At 40.0% G+C, this 21,048-nt stretch overlaps 1 protein-coding gene across 1 annotated transcript in view; it reads right to left on the minus strand.

Moving 5' to 3' along the window:
• The window catches only part of SEMA3A (semaphorin 3A), a 284,250-nt gene extending 264,908 nt beyond the window's left edge, over positions 1–19,342 (minus strand). The window contains exon 1 of the mRNA XM_024194461.3: positions 19,302–19,342. The gene's annotated coding sequence lies outside the window, so the exon portion shown is untranslated. The remainder of the gene's footprint in view (positions 1–19,301) is intronic.
• Between the last annotated feature and the right edge of the window lie 1,706 nt (positions 19,343–21,048).

The following is a 21,048-nucleotide window of genomic DNA, read 5'->3' on the forward strand; positions in this document are numbered from 1 at the left end:
GTAAAGTGACACCATTTTGATTTGGTAGCATTACTATTATTATTCCTAGTCATGGACCAGGACCCCATTGTACTTGGTGCTTAGAAGGAGCTTAGAAGACTAGCGGCAACAGATGGATATAGACAGACAGGGGAGCACAAGTGAACAATGAGACAATATTGGTACTCGGGAGTGGCCTCTGCACACCAGTGGCCTAACCGTTCTCAAGTTTTTTGTAGGTTCACGTCAAAGGAGAGTTTTGAGGAGGGATTTGAAGATGGATAATGAGGTAATCTTGCAGACATTTATAGGGAGCTTCTCCCAACTGTGAGGGGCAGTATAGGAGAAAGCACCAAGATGCCTGTTTGAAAATTTAACAAATGGGTGATGGAGGCTAGCAACCAGGCCGACAGGAGGAGAGCAATGACTGCTTGATAGTGAATGAAAGATGATAAATAGAGCGGGGATTGACTGTAAACGGCCTTTAAAGAGAAGGGGATGTGACAGAGAAGAGGAAGCCAGGGGAGGGATTCAGAGAAAGCTGTGACCCGGTCAAAGCAACGGGCTAGGAATATGATCTTTGGGGCAGCATTCTGAATGGATGTGAGTGGAGGAAGATTTAACACTCACTTTGTGCAGATGGTAAGAGTTAAAGAACCTGCAAGGCAATGAAGAGTCAAACCCTGAGAGGTTATGGTTCAGTGACTCAGGAAAGCTGGGGCAGCACTAGGAACAGAACCCAGGTCTCCTGACTCCTACCATCCAGCATCTTCCGCTCTAAGCTAATCTCAAGTCTACAAAGAAGCTTCTCCAATTATTTGCAAAGGGAAAAAAAAGCCCTAAAATATTATTGTGACAGGTTGCTCTTTGTGTCTGTCAACTGATAGCCAGACAGTGGCAAGGACTTGTCCAAGAAGCAGAATTTGCCTGCCTTCACTGTTGTCCAGTGCCTAGGTTACTTCTGCCTATTTCCCGTACATTGTACAACCACCAAGACTAGAGCTAGAATGATCATAGCCCAGTAAGCTGCCATTCTACCAGGTTAGCAAAAAGACAACCTCGCTGTCTCTCTCTCACCTTGTCCCAGCTGAAAATTATTCTTTTCATATCTTTCAACACCAGCAATATTAGCATATTGGCACTACACTATTTTGGCAATGTGCATCTTGAGGCTTGAATTAGAAGGGCAACAGCAACTGTCATTTGACATGCCACATAGCACTGTGTCCCCATATTTAGTTTTTAAATATTTTTGGCAGAGGGTTTGTAAGTGAGGAAAGATAGCCTAGTGGTTAAAGCAGAGGCCTGCCACTCAGCAGATGTGGAGTCTATTGCTGTCTCTGTCACAGACATCCTATTTTCTTCAGCTATAAAGTAGTAATAAAACTATATCCATTCCACCCAGGGACACGGCAAAACTGAATTCAGTATTGCTTGTAAATTGCTTGACAAACTTTAGCTAAAAGGTGCAATAAAAGGGCAAAGTTTAAAATTTAAATCAAGCTATATGAGTTGATTTTGAATGTATCTTGCTGCGTTCATGAGGGACCTTTTCACATCACCCTATCTAGAAGTCTGAAGATGTAAGAGACAGTCCCCGTCCCAAAGACCTTACAATGGGGTGGGGGAAATATTATTAGCTGCATTTTACAGATGTGGAACTGAATCACAGAGAGATTAACTGACCTGCCCAGGGTAACACAGAAAGTTTGTAGCAGGTCCAGGATCTGAACCCAGATCTCCTGAGACCTAGTCCAGTGCTTTATGTAAAAGATGGTCTTATACCTACAGTCTCCAGGGAATAGGTGTGTTACTGATTATTCTATCTATTGGAAGTGCAATTATAAAGTGTACCTATTCATTATAATACATATTTGCATATACCAAGTTTGTCTCCTTTTTGAAGAAGTTTAGCAGGTTATGGAATAAGAGGGAAATAGAAAGAAGAAAAAATTAAAAAGAGAGAGCGTAAGAGAAGAAAATGGTGCAGTATGGAATCTGAGATCAGGTAAAACACTGTTGCCCTTCTGAATCTTAAGCAGACCAGAAATGTTTTGCATGGTATTGTAAATTTGGTGAACTGTCTACTTGGGAACTGAAGACTATTAATGGTACGCTTCACCATCTTTTCTCTGAGTTTTAGTTAATTACCCCTTTTTAAATGCGGCCTATGAATCTCTCTGTTTTTTTATGGTGCTTTTCATTATAAGCGTTGTAGTGAATGAAAGCAAGGTATGCTGAGGAAGTGCTCAGCCATGGCCCACTGGTTGATGTCAAAAGGCCAGCATCTGGTACCATTCTCTTGGTAGTCAATTGCTTCTTTCTTTCAGCTCTTTTCAAACCAAGGTACAACTTGAGAAGTGCATTTTGTGTTACAAGAGCCCTTGCAGAATGGCAGCTTTATGCGCATAAATCTGTTCTCACCGCCAACACCACAACTTAGGCAAATAGCAACTGCAGCCACAATACCAGGGGGCCAAAGATTTCTAAGACTAAATCTGTCACCTCCTCTCATGAAGCTAGGAGCCTATGGCCCTGAATATGACCTTAAACTTGAATCTCCCATTGTGCAAATACTACAGGAAAAATTACAATGAGTTGATTTATTTTATTATAGAATTTTTCAATTTTTCTTCTTCTCATCCACCCTCCATTCTTTCTCCAATGATTTTGTATTTCTTTAAATAGCAGGGAAAAAATTACAACAAATGACAAAGCCACAATGAACAAATGGCAACATTTCAATCCCGTGTAAAGCTCAACTGTTGCAATTTACTAATCCAAACATGGGGATTTTCATTTTGGTTTTATTGAAATGTAAAACTTCCTCAAATTAAAACCAAATGAACTTATCTTTACAGTTAAACTGAGCGTCTATCAAGGCAAACAGCATCAAGTGCTACTTCACACGGTGGGGTCGCCACTTTTTCCAAGCTGCATTTGCCAATGTTTATGTTTTTTTGTAGTCAGGGGAAAATCAAAACCATGTGGATAACTACAGGGGAAACAGTGGGTCTCAAAGCACTGTTGGCAGAGGGAAATTTGCAATTTTCCTATGGGACTTTTTTTTGTTTGTTTGTTTTTGGTGTGCAAATTTGAGTTAAATTTTCATTTTAGTTCATTTTTTTTTCTTTTAAAGTGGCTGTGGGTCTAAACAAAATTTCCCATTGTTTTTAACAGATCTTATACCAGCCATTCCCAGGTGGAATTCCTATTAAAAAAGTTTTATTTTCATCCATAAGCCTGATTCCAATATATAACCTCTCTGCTTTTCTAATGCACAGGCTTACACAGCAGGTGTTTTCAGTTCCTGGGAGATACATTAAAGAAAAAAATATGCAAAGTATTCACAATTCATAAAATGTATTCAAGCTTTTCTGGGGAATACAAAACTGCTGTAGCCATACTATAGTCTTTAAAATAAAAATAACCCTCATAACACCTGGGTGTGGTAAAGGAAAGTAATATCCTACAGTATATTAAATAGAGCAAGAAAATATATATTGCATTTCTTTTAAATTAAATGTTAAAATGCAAGTTTGTTGTGGTAATAATAATTTAAAAGCAAGAAATTAAAATAATTTAACATATGGCCTGTAACTATATAATAACGTACAGAACTGAATTTAAAAGCACTTGTTTTAAAAATTGAGTTTACTTTTTAAAGGATCAGCGTAATGAGATATTGTATCTCACTGAATTCTATACATATAATTACACGGATCCTTTAAAAAGCAAACTCTATTTATAGATAGATCATAGAATGCGTGTGTATGTGTGCATAGCCGTGAGAAGAAGGGCTGGGTGCATTGTAAACATCTGTATGATCCATATGTATGTCCATTTGCAGAAAGCAAGACAGGGTGCAAGCACAGCACAACACAACACACAGCACACAACACACAGCAAACACAGCACAAGTGCCCAGGAAACAGCCAGGAGGGGGAGTCTGAAGCTGGCGTGGAAGCCATCAACAAAGGAAGCAGATTTACGTGTCTCACACTTCTTCAGTCCAGGAGCTCAACAGATCAGGGTTTGAAATTAGCTGCTGTTCCCATCAGACAAAGCCATCAGAATGAAGCCACTACAGTATGGCTGCTAGGTGTCATACCTGGCCTCAGGTAAGAGGTGGGTTGTGCAAAGATGGTATACAGACACTTTTGTCCCCCAGTCCCTGAGTTCTAAGCTAAACATAGTTCAGCTGGACCTGAGGACTAGGGCCTAGATTTGTTTTCAAGTTGTTGACTGAAGCTTTTAGATACAGATAAAGAGACACTGTAGTGTTCATTTTTTAGTCAAATTAAGTTAATTGGGGGTGGGGGTGGGGAAAGCCCTTGTACAAACAAGTTGAGGTTACCATAGTGCATCACTTCTAGAATCTATGCAATATTAAAATAGCTAGTAGCTTTCAATTCTGATTCTGCTTTAGTTAGTATGAAAATGAATGGAAGAAAAACTCAGAGAGATGAGGATCTGTAAATCCTTTAGTTAATTCAGAGTTGAGCCTATTGGGAAAAGATAGTGCTCTAGATTAGTGGAAACCCTATGAAAATCCAGTGGAGTGGATTATTTAATGCCTTGATGCAGGGCTGGCGCTTCCACTAGGCGACCCTAGGCGGTCGCCTAGGGCAGCAGGATTTGGGGGGGCGGCATTTTGCCGTCCTCGGTGGCAATTTGGCAGCGGGGGTCCTTCCACTCCGCGTCTTCTGGGCACTTCGGCGGTGGGTCCTTCACTCACTCCGGGACCCGCCGCCGAATCGCTCTGAAGACGTGGAGCGGAAGGACCCCCGCCGCCGAATGCTCTGAGGAGGAGTGCTGCCGCCTAGGGCAGCAAAAACCCTGGCGCCGCTCCTGCCTTGATGTCTCATCCCATTTAGGCTACAGGCAATATTTCCGACCTCACATGAAGGGAGCTAATGGCAGTGAGTCACTATTAACAGAGACTTACTGGCTGTTAGCCAGTAAGTAGCCAATAACTAGGAACCTGATCCTGGCCCCCAGTAGGGCTTCTGTGTGTCAGTGTGGCAGCAAAGAGGGCTAGTCTACACTAGAAGCGCTACAGTGGCTGATGCAGCTGCACCGCTGTAGGTCTCCCATCGGCATAATAAAACCACCTCTGTAAGAGGCGGTAGCTATATCGGCAGGAGAACCTCTCCCACTGACATAGCGCTGTCCACACTAGCGCTGAGGTGTGTATAACATACGTCGCTCAGAGGGGTGGTTTATTCACACCCCTAAGCAACATAAATTACATTGACATAACCTGTAGTATAGACAAACGCTATGAGGTTAATACAGCCTGCTGGCTGGCTGCTGACTCTGTGCCATCCCCTAGAATAAAGGATATATCAAAGGCATGGCTGAGGGAAGGAGTAGAAGTTTTGGAGAGGAGGTGTGACTGAAGCACCTCTAACACTCCAGTATTCCCTGTCTGCTGTAGAACCTTCTTGGGATCCACTTCCAGCTGGTGATATTAGCGCAGTGTGGAGATTGCTCTAATTATACTGGGAGCTATTCATTCCCCAGCAGCTCAGGGGATCTGCAGTATGCAATGATGATATAAAGCCATATTTGCCCCTCAATTCCTGAGTCCAGTACTAAGCATAGTTCAGCTGGACTTAAGGAGTAGGGCCTAGACTTTTTTTCAGATGCTGACTGAAGCTTTTAGATATGGACAGAGAGACATTGCAGTTTTCATTCCAATTCTTCTTAGACAATTGAAGAATTAATTGGGGGGGATGGAATCCAGATTGGTGGATTCATTATGTCCCACCCAACTACATTTTATGGAACACAGTACATTAGAAATGGTCTGTAAAAAAATTAAAGAAGAATGTATACATATGTAGGTGTACTTTATATGCATGTGTATGTCAAGGAGTGTGTGTGAATTTTGTATGTCAATTTGTTATAACAAAGATTCACTTCTAGCCCAGCTATTTAAATTTTAAAAATAATGTATGTGCTGTTAAAATATTTATTTGCTTGCATAATTAATTGTATTAAATTGAAATATTTGTACGCTAAGCAGTCATGTGGAATTCTCTCTTTGGTGTTTTATTAATTATTCCCAGTCACCTTCAAACGCAATAGCTCTGGGTCTGACCATGTTAATGCTTTCTTGAAAGACTGAGCTCCACACCGAAAAGTTAAGATATGTCTACACTGCCTTGCAGATTGGACTTTGAACCTGTAAATAGCAGTGCGCACCGAAGTGTTGCGTGGTTACTCCCCCAGGTGGATGCTGGGGGCATGAACTGAAGGGTCCCTAGTTCCCACTAATGTAGTCGTGTTTGAACAGTAATCATTGTATACTACAAAACTTCAAGTTTGTGCCTGCAGCATCTACATGGGGGAGTTAGAGCACAACACTTTGGTGTGTGTTTCCATTCACCTCCCCATAGTCTGAACTGTGGGACAGTGTGGTCACACCATTAGGCTGATGTGCAGGAAGTGGGAGTAATATATAACTCCCAGTGGTGATACTTAATTTGCTTCAGTTACATAGGGCTTACCCCATTTACACAGAGCTGGATTCTGAAACCCTTGCATCACAAGGAATATCATCTTTCTCTAGAAGTAGTCCCTCTGCATTCAATGGGCCTACTTATGGAGTAAGGTGCTACTTATTACAGTAAAAGCGTCAAAATCTGATTTACAAAGTGACTTGAACATAATTCTTTTAGAACTTTCAGAAAAGGAACACCCAGGCTGGCTTGATTTCCTTCAGTCCTACCCATGAACTTTCATCATATGTCATAGGGAATATACGCACCCACTGGCAAGTGCAGAAGGCTCAAAATATAGTGGAAACATTACAGGCCAGATCCTGATGGTAAAGCTACTGCTTGTGTGAATCAGGGTACCTCCATTCACCTCAATGGGGCTATGCCAATTTACACAAGTAGAGGATCTGCATTTCTGCTGCACAAGAGGTTCAAGCCACTGAGAGGCTGCAAGTGTGGGATTCTGAAACGTGTGCCATAGCGCCATCCAATACATTTGAGTCAAAGGATTCATGAGTCTTGGTCAGTCACAGAACAAGCAGCCCCAAATCTGCGCCTGGAAAGGGGCCTGAAGAAGGCCACAGACACAGTGTGTGACCGGAGGTTGTAATAAAGACTGCAGTCTGGCTGCATGGCAGGTGGATTCTGTCCCACCCTCACCCTGCCAAAGACTTGATCCTGCAAAGTGCTTGAGAAAAATGCTTAACTTCAAGTATGTAACTAGTCACATTGAAATCAATGGGACTATTTATGTGCTAACTGTGAAGTTGTTATAAAGTTCCTGGTCCTCCACAGTTACCAGAGTGGACCAGGAAGTATTGCAGAGGGGAGCTTAATAAACAGCTAACCGTACTGGTTAGGGAGTTCTCTAGTTGCTGCTTAAAGAATGGCTAGTTGTATTTATTTCCTCACACTATACTAAAGTGCTTGGGTGGATCATAGCCAAGTCCTCAGTACCTTGCAGGATTAAGTCAGGGCCGGCTCCAGGCACCAGCGCAGGAAGCAGGTGCTTGGGGCGGCCAATGGAAAGGGGCGGCACATCCGGGTCTTCGGCGGCAAGTCCCTCGGTCCCTCTTGGAGGGAAGGACCGGCTGCCGAATTACCGCCGAAGAATGAAGCGGTGCAGCAGAGCTGCCGCCAAAGTGCCGCCGATTGCGGCTTTATCTTTTTTTTTCCTCCTTCTTTGCCGCTTGGGGCAGCAAAAAAGCTGGAGCCAGCCCTGAATTAAGCCATAAATTCCTTGTGAAAAGATTTGTTCCTTGAATACGGCATGAGAGATCAAGATTTGCTCCATTCAAGTTTACCCGATGAACCTCAATGCATTTTTAAATGAAGCAATTAAAAAATAGTTACTAGTTTTACATGGTGGGACAATTTTGTCTTTGGTGTCATGCTAATTAAGTCAATGGAGCTATGCCAGGGATGAATTTTGCTGGAATGTATACATTTAATCTAAAATTTAGTTTCCTACATCTAATCCTTTAAACAGCCTCTTTCATTTTTTGTGGTCAGAAAATGGGAGCTGGCATCACCGACATCACAGATTTTCTGCTAACTGAAAGGCCGGAAATTTCACCTCACTTCTAATTTGCTATGCAATAATCACAAAGTGTCATTTTGTTTATTAACCAGATGTTGACATTTGATTGCAATCTAGAATTGACCTTGCACTCCAATCATAACAATCATTAGCAGATTAGATTCAGTTTAAGTAACATAACTTCCTGTGTTGAAAACAGGTGCAGTGCTCTGCAGTTGCCAAGCTCAGCACCCTGCTGCCAAAATCAAGCAGAGGGTCGTACCAATGCAACAGTGTAAGTTGAGCTTTGGAACCCCCAGGTCATGTTCTCAATTAAAACAGAGAGATTTTAATAGGGGCTGCAAGCAGTGTTTCAATTCTCTTTGCAAATTTCACTCTGGAGCTAGTTAGCAGCTAATATTTACTTCAAAAACTAAGCATTGGATATTATTAGGTTTCAGAATCTTATATCCCTTATGCTGTCCTTGCCTATTAAGCAAGCAATGACTAAACAGAGCTACAGAAGAACAACTTTTATTTGAAGCTTCAAAATAATGCAGAATTACACTGATAGTTCATAAAACAAGTGAGTTTTACTATCTAGGTTACTGAGTTTAACGGGGCAAAACAAAAAAGTGGAATGACTTTTTCTGAAAATTTAAATGATCAGTGAGTTAATAGATTCAAATCCATTTAAAGCAATGAGGTCAGCTAAGTTTAGACCTACTTGAATTATTTGCTTTGAACAGTTTATTTAGTGACTACATTATTTATTTTTTATTCATGATTTATATTGTGGTACCTAGATAGATGACTGAAAATTTTAACATTATGGCAAATAATGCACTTACCAAAATGGGGTGGCCCCTGAGCAAACACAAAGAAGACACAACCTCTGCACCAAAGAGCTATTAGTTCTTTCTGTTCACTGTTTGCACCCAGATAGATTATAGCTAAGTGCCTAAGGTACTTGGGAGCCTACATTTCATTTTCAGAAGTGACTTAATCACTTAGGGCCAGATTTTTAAAGGTATTTAGGTTGCCTAAAAATGTAAATAGACATCTAGTGGGATTTTCAAAAGGGTCTAAACACCTTGGAGCTTTTAAAAACCCCACTAGACACCTACTTACATCTTTAGGCACCTAAATACCTTTAGGGGTTTAGGAGCATATGTAACTTAAGTGCTTCGGTCACTTATGAAAATGGGTCTTAGTTGCTCTTGAACATCTTACCTCATGACATTTACTACAGCTGTTTGAATAATGCTAAAATATATAAATAGATGAGTCACTAATCTAGTTATATATTTTAGCATTATTCAATGAATATATTTATGGATAAGTGACCTGAATGTGATTCATTGTTAATGTCTAAGGTTGTATTTTTCATTATTTGCAAACATTCATGCAACCATGAGTGTTCAGAAAAATAGTACTGAGTCCCAAAAGTGGCGTCACTTTGTATAGAAGTGCAATATTTGCCATAATGTAGAAAAATTTCAGTCATCTATCTAGATAAGGGGTAGGAAATACACCAGTCTCAGACTACCAATAGCAGCAGTGGAGAACACATCGTTTGAAAATTATTTGTCCAAACTATTCAGACAATATTTAATAATACATTAGTAGAAATTGTAAACAATTTGGAAAACAAATAAAAAGGCTTAGTATGGATGAATTTTTTTGTTATACTATTACTAACACTATTCATTCAGCTCTAATTTTTGTTCATTGACTTCATAGGTACTATTTATTTACATGCTCATTCGTGTGAATAGGGATTGTGCAATCTAGCCTTTTGTGAATAATTTCCCCCACTATTTACATATATTTTCTCCAGATTTACACCGGAATAGGCTATAGAATTGGTCATTTTTCTGTCAGAAAATGCCATTTCCTTGAAACCAAAACTGTTTATACGAAAGGGTAAGTTTATATGAATTTCCCATTTTGAAAAAAAAATGAAAAAAAAGTTTTGGAATTGTCAAAACATCCATTTTGACATTTTCAATAATAAAAGTTCCTTTTTTAAGTTTCAAAACAACTTTTCATTAAGAAATGTAAATTAATGTATAGTAAAAATGTCAAAAAATAAAATATCAGAGTTGAAATGAAACATTTAAAAATATCAAAGTAAAACATTTTGATGAATCAATTTTAAATTTTTTTTTTATATGTTGATGTTTTATCCCACTTCAGAACAGGAAAATCTTTTGAAATCTCAAAAGTTCTCAACATAGGAAAACTGTTTCTTGCCCAGATTTAGTAGGCCACTAAAGTTACTGAATACTAGTATAAGCAGAGAGATGTTCTGACCCTTTCCCCACTCTAGAGTATGTTTCTAACACCTCTCTCTTACTGCTGCTTATGGAAAAAGTGAAAAGAATTCTCTTAAACTGTTTATTCCCTGGGGAAAAATAATCAAGTGAAAGCACCTGTGGAAAGCAAATAAAGAGCAGAGGAAATATAGGTGGTAAAAACCCAAGTCGCAGCTGTGCTTGTAGTCACTGAAGTGTGCCCAGTGTGTAATGGCACATTAGGTGGGCATTGATCTCCACTAGTTTATGAGGTCTGTTTCAGAATTAAACCATTTTCTGCTGAAACCCAGGGAGCAGAAATTGCTACTTCTAATCTAATCCATTTTCGAATTATCATCCAATTGTGACTGATGACCTCACTGCAAATCAGTTTACCTAACTGCTAGCACTCAATAGGGGAAGAGAAATCGATCTTTATTTCCTTTTTCGTTCCCCTAGCTTTCTTTTTTTTTTTTAAATCCCTCATGATGTCCTTAATAACCTTCCATTCCTCTACAATGGGGAAGATAAGGTTGATAAAAAAGCTAATGCTGCTTAATTGTCTGTATCTATTTGAAAGGTAGGAAGGATAATAGGAAATCTACCCTGTGTCTTGCTGAAAGCTCAGTTAAAAAGACCAAAATATATATGTGTTGTTTATTACTATTAATCATTTATATTGCACTAGCATGCGGAGAACATAAGAATGGCCATACGGAGTCAGACCAAAGGTCCATCTAGCCAAGTCTCCTGTCTTCCAAGAGTGGCCAATGCCTGGTGCCCCAGAGGGAATGAACAGAACAGGTAATCATCGAGTGATTCTGCCACCCATTCCCAGCTTCTGGCAAACAAAGACTACGGACACCATTCCTGTCCATCTTGGCTATTTACCATTGATGGACCTATCCTCCATGAACTTATCTAGTTCTTTTGTTAAGAGGCCTCTACCAGGTTGGGGACCCTTTGTGCTGGCCATTATACAAGCACAAAGTAAATAGCAGTCCTTCCCCCAAAGAGCTTGCAATCAAAAAGACAAGACATAACAGGTAGATCAGACAACTGACTGGCGAAACTAGCGGTGTGCACAATTCTTAAAGCTAATCAGTAGCAGCGATCTCAACTTGCCACCTGACTAACCATTTTCAGATGACATTTATTATATACACCTCTACCCAGATATAACGTTGTCCTTGGGAGCCAAAAAATTTTACCGTGTTATAGGTGAAACTGTGTTATATCAAACTTGCTTTGATCCACCGGATTGTGCAGCCCCCCTTCTTCCCCCACCCCCCGGAGCACTGCTTTACCGCGTTATATCCAAATTTGTGTTATATCGGGTCACATTATATCAGGGTAGAGGTGTATGTGGACGTCCATGTTGTGAATTGGCTATAAATATTTTATCCAGAGATCATGAAGATTATAAAGTGAATGTTTCATTCTAAACATACATCACTGCATTATACATATTAATAAGAGGACAGACTCAAACCCCAGACATCCAAGTACACCCTAACTTTGAGGAAGCTCAGACCCAGATAAAATCAGAGCACGGGTCTTTGCTTAAGTCAAACCAGTCTCCTACATTTTAATCCCTCCTAAATTCTGCATACAGCTTTTGAATCTTGGACTTTTTTTTGTTCATGAGTGTGATGAAATGTTTATACATAATCTATTTTTACATTAGTATGGAAATGCAGAGTCAAGTTCCATATAAATCATTTTCACAACACCAAAGAAACACATCCCAGTTGTTCATTGTTTTATAATGTAGGACGAACTGAGAAATCGTAGTAAGATGAGAAAATAAAATGAAATGAAGAAAAGGAAAGTAAAGAAGCCACTCAGTAAAGTGCAGCAGTGAAAAAATTTACTCAGAGCTACCCAGACTCATCTTGGAATATCTATGTTAACAGAAAAGATCTAAGCATCTATTGACCAGATCCTGCAATGGTCCAAAAGAGGAGGAGATGAGCATATGATCAAGGGAAAGCTATGCCACTGAGCAAGTGATGGCTCATATTTTGTTTTCCTACTTCTAAGTCTCCTCTTCTAATCACTCTCTTTCATTGAATACCAGTCTCTTGTTTCTGACTGTGAATCTTTGCAGCCACTACTGGTCACTTTTAAAAACCAAGGGAACATTGTGGGTTGTGGTTTTAAGTGTCTATCCTAGCACCTCCCTAAAGTTTTGACATGTACAACACACTGATCTGTGTACACACCAGGGAATATAGTCGAGGGACATCTCTGAGATTCTCTCTTGAAGTGAATTGGAATTCTCAATACACTTCAAACAGATTGATTGAGATGTCCTTGCTTCTGGTTGGGCTAAAAATACCAAAGAAACAGCCTTTCCTCACAGGCTTTTGGCACGTCTGTCCCAGGTCCCAACTCATAACCAGGAAGTACAGAGATAAGAATTAAACATAATAGGGAAATAAACTTAAGTGAACTTCTGAACCTCATTGTAAAGAGTTCAGCTGGAGATTTGCACACAAGCCTGACTCCTTTCTTATTTTATCCAGATTGATTTCCCCTCTGTTGCATCATTTTTTATATGTTAATGCTGCTCAGAGACTTGCATTGCATGCTGAATATGTGGGGCTTTGGGGGGGGGCGGTCTTGGTGTAAAATGTTTCATGAGAACGTTAAGGAAATATGATAAGGTGTAGTTTGTTTTCTTAAGAGCTCCTTAACCAGTTTCAGTATCCAACTCAGATTCCATAACATTTGGACCCCTACTGAAACAAATGGCAAGTGTCGGAGGAACTGAAATGCACTTAATGACCTCAGAACAATTTTTAATTTTCTTAAGTATTGCTTTGAAGCACTACAAGTCTTTGAAGTGGCATTAGACTATTATTCTATGATGTTTGGGGGATAACCTCCATTCTTTATCTACCTAAGCAGGGGTCCTCCTTCAATGAGCCACTTAGTATTTTAAAAAGCTAATTGAATTTAGTCATTATGAAAGAGCCCTGGAGACCAAATTCATTTGTTTATCCAAAATGTGGTCAGTGTCACTGGAATCTTCCCATCCCACTCCAATGAGTGCTTCAATTCCAATCTGAAGAAACACTCTTTAGAAGTGAAATAGTTCAGTCCCCATGTACATTCAAAGTTTAGACTCTCCATTAGGACCACCAAAAAGATTTCTAACTGATGTGGATGGATGTGGGATGAGCCCACCAATGCATTTCATATAGCTCACCTTATACAGTTAGGGTGACCAGATGTCCTGATTTTATAGGGACAGTCCCAATTTTTGGGTCTTTTTCTTATATAGGCTTCTATTACCCCTGTCCTGATTTTTCACATTTGCTGTACAGTATATATATACAGTATATAATTGCTTTCAGACATGATGACCTGGGCTGTATTTGAGATGATGATCTCGAGGTTAAAGACTCTATATCCCATTACCGATCCCCTCCCCTTCCATATCTCTGAGTTAAGGGGAAAACATCTTCAGAAACAAAATTCTGCCCCAGCCACCTATTAACTAAACAGACAGAGAGGAGCCTAGAGCACTGAAGAACAGTTGGGAAAAGCAGAAAAGGTGAAAGAGAGGAGTCAGAGAGGTCCAAAACATGTGAGAAAAGGGAACTAATACCTCTAGAAAGTGGGGGAACATTTAACTACTGACCAAAATCCCTTTCTTTATGATTGTGGATCAGCAGCAATTCCACAGTTCTATTAGTGCTTATACTAAAACTGAAGTCGCAGAAAAGGAAGGGTCGTGAAAAACATAGATTAAAACAAATGGCAAAATGGTGCATAGAAAAGTGGCGGAGAGAGGGAAGAAATTGACAATTGTAATTAAAAACATATATATGGTTAACCCATGTAATTACTCCTTGTTGTCATTTTTTATGGATTTAGGCAGCTTGCAGACCTTGAGCCTTAATTGTTCTTCTAAGTCCAGGCATTGATTTCCCAAATGTTGTCAACCTTGTAACCAGATGAAGTAATTCCCCTCTGATAGTAGCCAGGAGAGGGGCTGGAGGGAGGGCAGTAGAGATTGTAAATTTGCAACAGGAGTAGTGAGATCTCAGAAAAGTGGGTTGCTGACATTTCAATGGAAAAAGACTTTTCAGTGGCCAGCATTTGGTTCCTTCTCAGTCTGGCTCCAGGCTAGGATATGGCACTGAGAGAACAATTGATGCTATGGTGGATAAACTCTTCCTACTCACCAACAAAGAAAATGCGGCCATGCTAATCAAGATGGACCTCACTGCGGCATTTGATACATTTAAAAATATTGCTACATGTGTAGATGGAAATGACCTGAAATGGCCCTTTCCTCTTTGACCAAACTCAGAGCCTTCCAAAACAGCTTCTTGCAACTAAGACAGAGTATGAGAAATCTTAGCCCCAAAAGGAAAAATGCTGAGGTTGTAATGAACAATTAAAAAGCAGCAGTAAAGAATGGAATGACTCCCCCCCCTGAACAACTGAAGCATCACTATTATTAGAGGGTGCAATTCAACAAACCTAATTTTCAGTTACACTATGGCCACCCTACACTGATCTGGGTCTTGGGCCCTGAAAGTGGATGTAATTTACATTAACCAGAGCTGTGTAAAGTGGCCTTAGTGTAAATGAAAATCAGTCCCTTTACTCATTCCTATTGAAACACTTTACCATTGGAGTCAATGAGACATTTTCTTTAGTAAGGACTTCCAGACTAAGGCTATGTCTACACTTAAAATGCTACAGCAGCACAGCTGCAGCATTTCAGTGGAGACAATCACTACAGCAACAGGAATGGTTCTCCCATCACCTTCGTTAATCCATCTCCACGAGAGGCAGTAGTTAAGTTGACAGACAAATTCTTCCATTGACAGTGCTGTCTACACCAGAGGTTGGGTTGGCTTAACTTCGTCTCTCAAGGATGTGGATTTTTCAAACTTTTGAGGGAGGGAGCTGAGTTGACATAACTTTTCAGTGTAGACCAGGGCTAATCCCACATTGTCTGAAGGTTTACAGAATGCAGAGAGGTAGTTTCAAAGTGCTGAAAAATTATGGCAATGATTCCATTCTCACCAAAATTCACCTTGCTGGTTATGACTGTGGGCTGGTTTACACGGAAAAGTTAGGTTGACCTAGCTATGTCGCTCAAGGGTATGAAAAATCCATACCCCGGAGCGATGTAGTTAAGCCAACCTAACCCCTGGTGTAGACACCAGTAGGTCATCAGAAGGATTCTTCCATTGACCTAGCTACCACCTTTGACAGAGGTAGATTAACCCCAGTGATAGCATGTAAAGCATATTTTGATAGCCTATTTATTACATTAAGTGCACTGCAGTAGCATTTTAAGTGTAGACGTAGCCTCTGTAATCATATCACAATTCATCATTCATTGGTTTTGGACTGGCACCATCCCAGATAGGCTCAGTTTTTTTCTACAAAGCATATGTATTGTTGATTTTATATAATGTTTTAGGGCCGTATGCACCATATGCAGATTTACAGGGCAGGGAGGGATAGCTCAGTGGTTTGAGCATTGGCCTGCTAAACCCAGGGTTGTGAGTTCAATCCTTGAGAGGGCCACTTAGGGACCTGGGGCAAAATCAGTACTTGGTCCTGCTAGTGAAGGCAAGGGGCTGGATTAAAGGTCCCTTCCAGCTCTAGGAGATAGGATATCTCCATTTATTTATTTTTTATTTTTACTACCAACTGCAGAGTTACAATGCTAGATCGAAAAATAATAATATTAAGAGAGTTTAAAAGAAATGAGGTGGTCATTACTGAAGTACAGCAGTTATGAGTTAAGAAAAAAGTTCTTAAAATTCTATTAATCATCTGAATAGCTGGAGGATGGGGAAAGGTTCTTTGTGGTCTTATAAAGGTGTCATGGGTACACACACAAATATTTGAATACCTCAGAATATGTATCAAAAACAAAGTATCTGCTATGCTGCTGATGTGACTGGCTTTTTAATAGGCTCGCCAGCCTGTGGGGGCTACAGTATGCAGGAGACTCAATTCCCACAAGTACAATACAATAATTACAACTGGCCTTTGGCACATCTGGGAATGACTCTATAACAGTATAACTGCTGATCATCTGGCATTCTGCCATTTTTGCCATGAGCATGGGTCTTCTATAGTGAAATTGTGGCTGGATAAAATAGTTAGCAGATATGAATATGTAGTCCCCCTGGATAGACTGGCTAAGAATATACCTCAGTAACAGAGAGGCCCCAAGTCACAAAGCTTGGATCTGAATAAAATAGAAATTCCAAGCTTTAACAAGGGCTCTTTCTTTCTTTGGGATCTACTGCTTCATGTTGGGGCTTTGGAGGGGGAACTAGAATGCCATGGGAATATGGCATCACCTCAGGGATCCCCAGAGAATCTCTTGTGGCTTACCAAGGCAAACAGGAACACAGGAAAGAAATAGCTTTCCCCACTTCCATGCCTTCCCAGTCTTCTTAGAGCAAAGGTACCTACCGTGAGCATTTAAAGCAAAGTTTAAGAGCCTATTTGTTACAGTAAGTGTCTAGGTACATCTAGGAAGGGCTTGGCAGTACAATATCAAATCTTTCCAGAGGATTGCCGCTTCAGCTTTTTAAGCAGCATTCAGTTAACTTAACACTCATCATTATTGTTTTATTATTTTGAATGCTATTGTACGACAACTGCTCTTTAATCTTTCTTTTATCGCCCAGGTATATATTTAAGAGTCATGGTGACTACGGCACAGGCTCACATCAGATCTCAGGGTGATGACGGAAACTCTAATAAATTTGAAACCATTTTCAATTAGTGCACAGGAAATTTACTTTGTGAGCCATGACTTGTTTTATTAGTGCCCTGGGGGGCAATTTAGATTGGAAAAAATCGGGAGATTATTATTTACCAGAAAGAAAAGGTAGATACTTAGCCTTCATCTATAGGGTAGAATATAGTTATGAAAACTGGACTACAATATTATGGAGTATCTAAAAATATTTGTCTTTAAACTTTGGGGTCAGCCATAGTTTCACAGTAATGGAAATGTCAGTCTCCCCATTCTACAGTTTGTTGCTAACTTACATATGCTCCACCCTTTTTTCTCTTTTAAAATTAACCCAACATCAAGCCTTTTCTGGGTATTTTAAATGGTTACAATTAAGGATATGAGAACAGGTACTCAGAAAATCAGGAACTCCTATGAACTGTCCTGTACTTCTAGAGCCAAACTACATCTAAATTTTCCTTAGGGTTTTGACACACGCAGGTAATGCTAGCACTTTCTTTCTCTGCTGCTCTCCACCTGTCATTAGAAGAGCAAATGCGACCTGAGATCAACCAAGTATTCGAAATTCCAGTGTGTTTTGCAGATTCAAGTAGTATGGATTCTTCTCTGAACAGATCTCAAACCACAACGGAGACTCACTCATCTCTATTCACAGGGTAATAGGGCAGCACTTAAACCAAGGGGCTTGGGGCTGGGATGCAGAGCTGCAGTGCCCCATGGGGAACTCAAGGAGCAGCTGTGCCTGATGCACAATCTCTTCTGAACACCCCACACTGAGCAGGCTATAGCATCCTTTAACACTCACCTTTAAGACTACACAGCCTGTCCCCCCAGTTGCAGCCAGACCTATGTGGAGGTAAAGTATATGGCCAGGCCTCCTCTCTACGTCCAGGGCACACCAAAGGAGCAGGCCCTGCACACCCTCAAACACAGGGACTCCAAGTGTAAGATGCCACTGAATGGGCTACGCAAGTGTTTAGTGGAAGAGGCTCTGTACATGCTAATCCTCCCCACCTTTGTACTACTGAATAAGGGCCTCTCTCAGTCTGCCTGTAATATTTCAATACTCCTATAATCATAACCATTTCCGTGTCTTTCACAGTTCAGCAAGCTCCTTCCAATAGTGCCAAGCTCAGTTAGCTTATGCAGCACTGATCTATGGCTTAAATGCTAAGGGCTAGATTGTCACAGCTCTTCCTTGGCCATGCAGAGGAGCGAGAATTCCGCCTTTCTTTCTTCCCTGCCTAGCCTTGCTCAGATTGAAAGTCCAGCTGTGGGGATAAAAGCAAGAACAGCTAGTTGGGTGTATAGTGAGGCCTAAACCACCCCATGAATGAGTGAAGTTACAGTGTAGCCCTACAGGACAAACTCTGATCTCAGTTTCATCAGTGTTAAACTGGTGTAAACGCCATTGGACTAACAACATGGACTTACTCCAGATTCACACTCATGATTTAGCCCTAAAATTCTAAACCTGTCTCATGAGAAAATCATCTTCAATTGTAAGCAGTTCTCAAAGAGAATTCCAGTTATCCTTAAATGCTAAATCTTGCTGTATTTACTTAAGCACATATAGCCATTGAAATCAAGCAGTGGATCAGGATCTGGGCATAAATGGTCATTTTAAAAACTTTGGTGCAAAATGATTTGCTTACTTACAGAGGCCAGTAAAAATCTTGGCATTAGATTCCTGATAAAGGCGGTGGAAACTGCTTAGATATGCCAGCCTGTATTCTTTTGGCTCATCTGAAGACAATGAAAACTGGAGCATGTAAAATTGGGATCCTAGTGCCTTGAACAATGATTGTGAAGACTTGATAGCTTGGGGTGTATTTTTAAAAGGCCACTTTTTGCATGTGAAATTTGCTCCTCTGAAATTTGTGCCTGGTAAATACATTGCAGATGCAAAATCAGAGCCTTTACACTGTTCAAAACTGTGGGATGCAAATTTTGCAGGTGCAATTGGCTCTGGCAAAAAAACACACACACAAAAACAGCATTATGAAAATGTGGCTCTGTATGCTTGTGTATCAGACCCTGACCAAATCAATGTGTGAGTTTAAATTGCTTTATAGCTGAAATTTGAATAGGAAATTAATGAACATCTAATTCCTTTCCATGACTTTCAAAATGTTAGCCTATATGTTTAAACAATATCATAACTCTGTCAGAATTCTTCACTACTGCATGTCGACCACTGTCAAAATAATTAATTTTAAATAATAATTTAAAATATAAGAAATTCTTACCTTACACTGCCATAAGTGCTTAATGGTTAAGGCAATGTATCCTATCTGGCTGGTATTTCTTTCAGCTCATCCTAAGAGAAGAGAATTTCATATTGGTTTAATAATCATTACCTAACTTATAGGTACAACAAATTGGTTGATCTACATGATTTTTTAAAAAAAAAAATAATCTAAACAGGTATCATGGTATTGTTTGAAAGTGTTCAAAACCTGGTCTTTATTTTATATAACAGGAGAGTATTTCAAATTTAGCATTGTTTGAGCATGCCTATTACAAGAGACTGTGATGAAATAGAACGATGTTGCCACTGTACAAAATATCAGCCTTTTATGATATAGCTAAAGGAAGTCTTCTTGATTTGCAACTGCAGTTTGTCAGGACTGTCTCAGTAATAGAAGAAAACCCATAATGCATCACTTCATACTGGAAAGAAGGGGAAAAAATGCCTTATGAATAGAAGCCTGGACAAAAGACACTGAGCCAAATTCATCCCACTTCACTGAAAGGTGACATCATGGTTTCATTCTGCCCTACTCCCTGAATCTGCCACAGCAGAAGAGTAGGGGGAATATTTATTTTTTGTACAGTGAACAAGCAGATTTATGGTGGTGTGTGAATAATACTGATGCACAGCACAGGTGAGAATATTGCATGTATAAGTGTAAGGTAAAATATAATGATCAGGACAAAGCATGCAGGGGAACCTGATCCTTTATTAGCATGAGTGCTGTTCTGTGGATGCCAAGTTATTCTTGCCTAGTAGCTGCATTAAGGCTTAAGAGGGAAACATGTAGCTAAGCACCTCGTTAGTATGTGGATGATCGTACTGAAGCCCATGTCTCCTCAGACAAATCCATTCTCCGCTCTTTTCTTTTCTTGCACCTTTGCAAGAAAGGGAGCAGGTGCAGGATCCTTGAGCTTTTCTGCTGTTCATTGATGAGAACTTTGCCTAGCAATTAACCTCACAGGCACCCACATTTAGCTGCCACTCATGCTTACACCAGAATGCAACAAACCTTGTACTCTCTGCTGCACATCATGCAAGGCCATGCAGGATCAAGGGCAAACTGGAACTAAAGGAGATTGCTCTAGAGTCAGTTAACAGAAAACATATTAGTAAAGTTATTTGGAACACTATCGTTATATGAGCTAATACTGTTGAGGCCCAATTGCGCTAGGCACTATACAAACTATAGGAAGAGGCAATCCTCACCCAATGTGTTTGTAATATTTCCATTGGAAAATTATTTAATGTCTTGCAGAGCATATGTGAAGGTGGCTAAGAAAGAAAGTGATTACTTATTTGGATGATGCATAGCATGATATACTGAAAACTGAGTAGTTCAATGTTGATAAAGGTGACTGATAAAAGGGAACCACATTAAATGAATCTCTGTGCTGACAAAGGGATAAATGGGATCAAAAGAATAAGGAAACCTGGTGGAGATACATTACTATAAGCCTGCTCAACAGGATTCTAACCGACAATTTTAATAATCTTTCAGACAAAAGTTCAGGCATCAGCTAGCCTATGTCAACTGCCATGAAAGCAGTCAACATGCACAATTAAATAACAACAAAAAAGCTACAAATATATCAAAAATACCAGTTACTCTTGGGTAAACTGGATTGACAATTATTTACAATGAAATAAGTGAACTTTTCTGCCAAAAGGAAAAACAATGTTCATGATGGTATTTCTCTACCATACAATATTTGCAGTCTGTTCCAGTCACCACATGGGCT

Source organism: Terrapene carolina, unplaced genomic scaffold (genome assembly GCF_002925995.2).
Source record: "Terrapene carolina triunguis isolate 2854851 unplaced genomic scaffold, T_m_triunguis-2.0 Scaffold68, whole genome shotgun sequence".
Taxonomy (NCBI): Eukaryota; Metazoa; Chordata; order Testudines; family Emydidae; genus Terrapene; species Terrapene triunguis.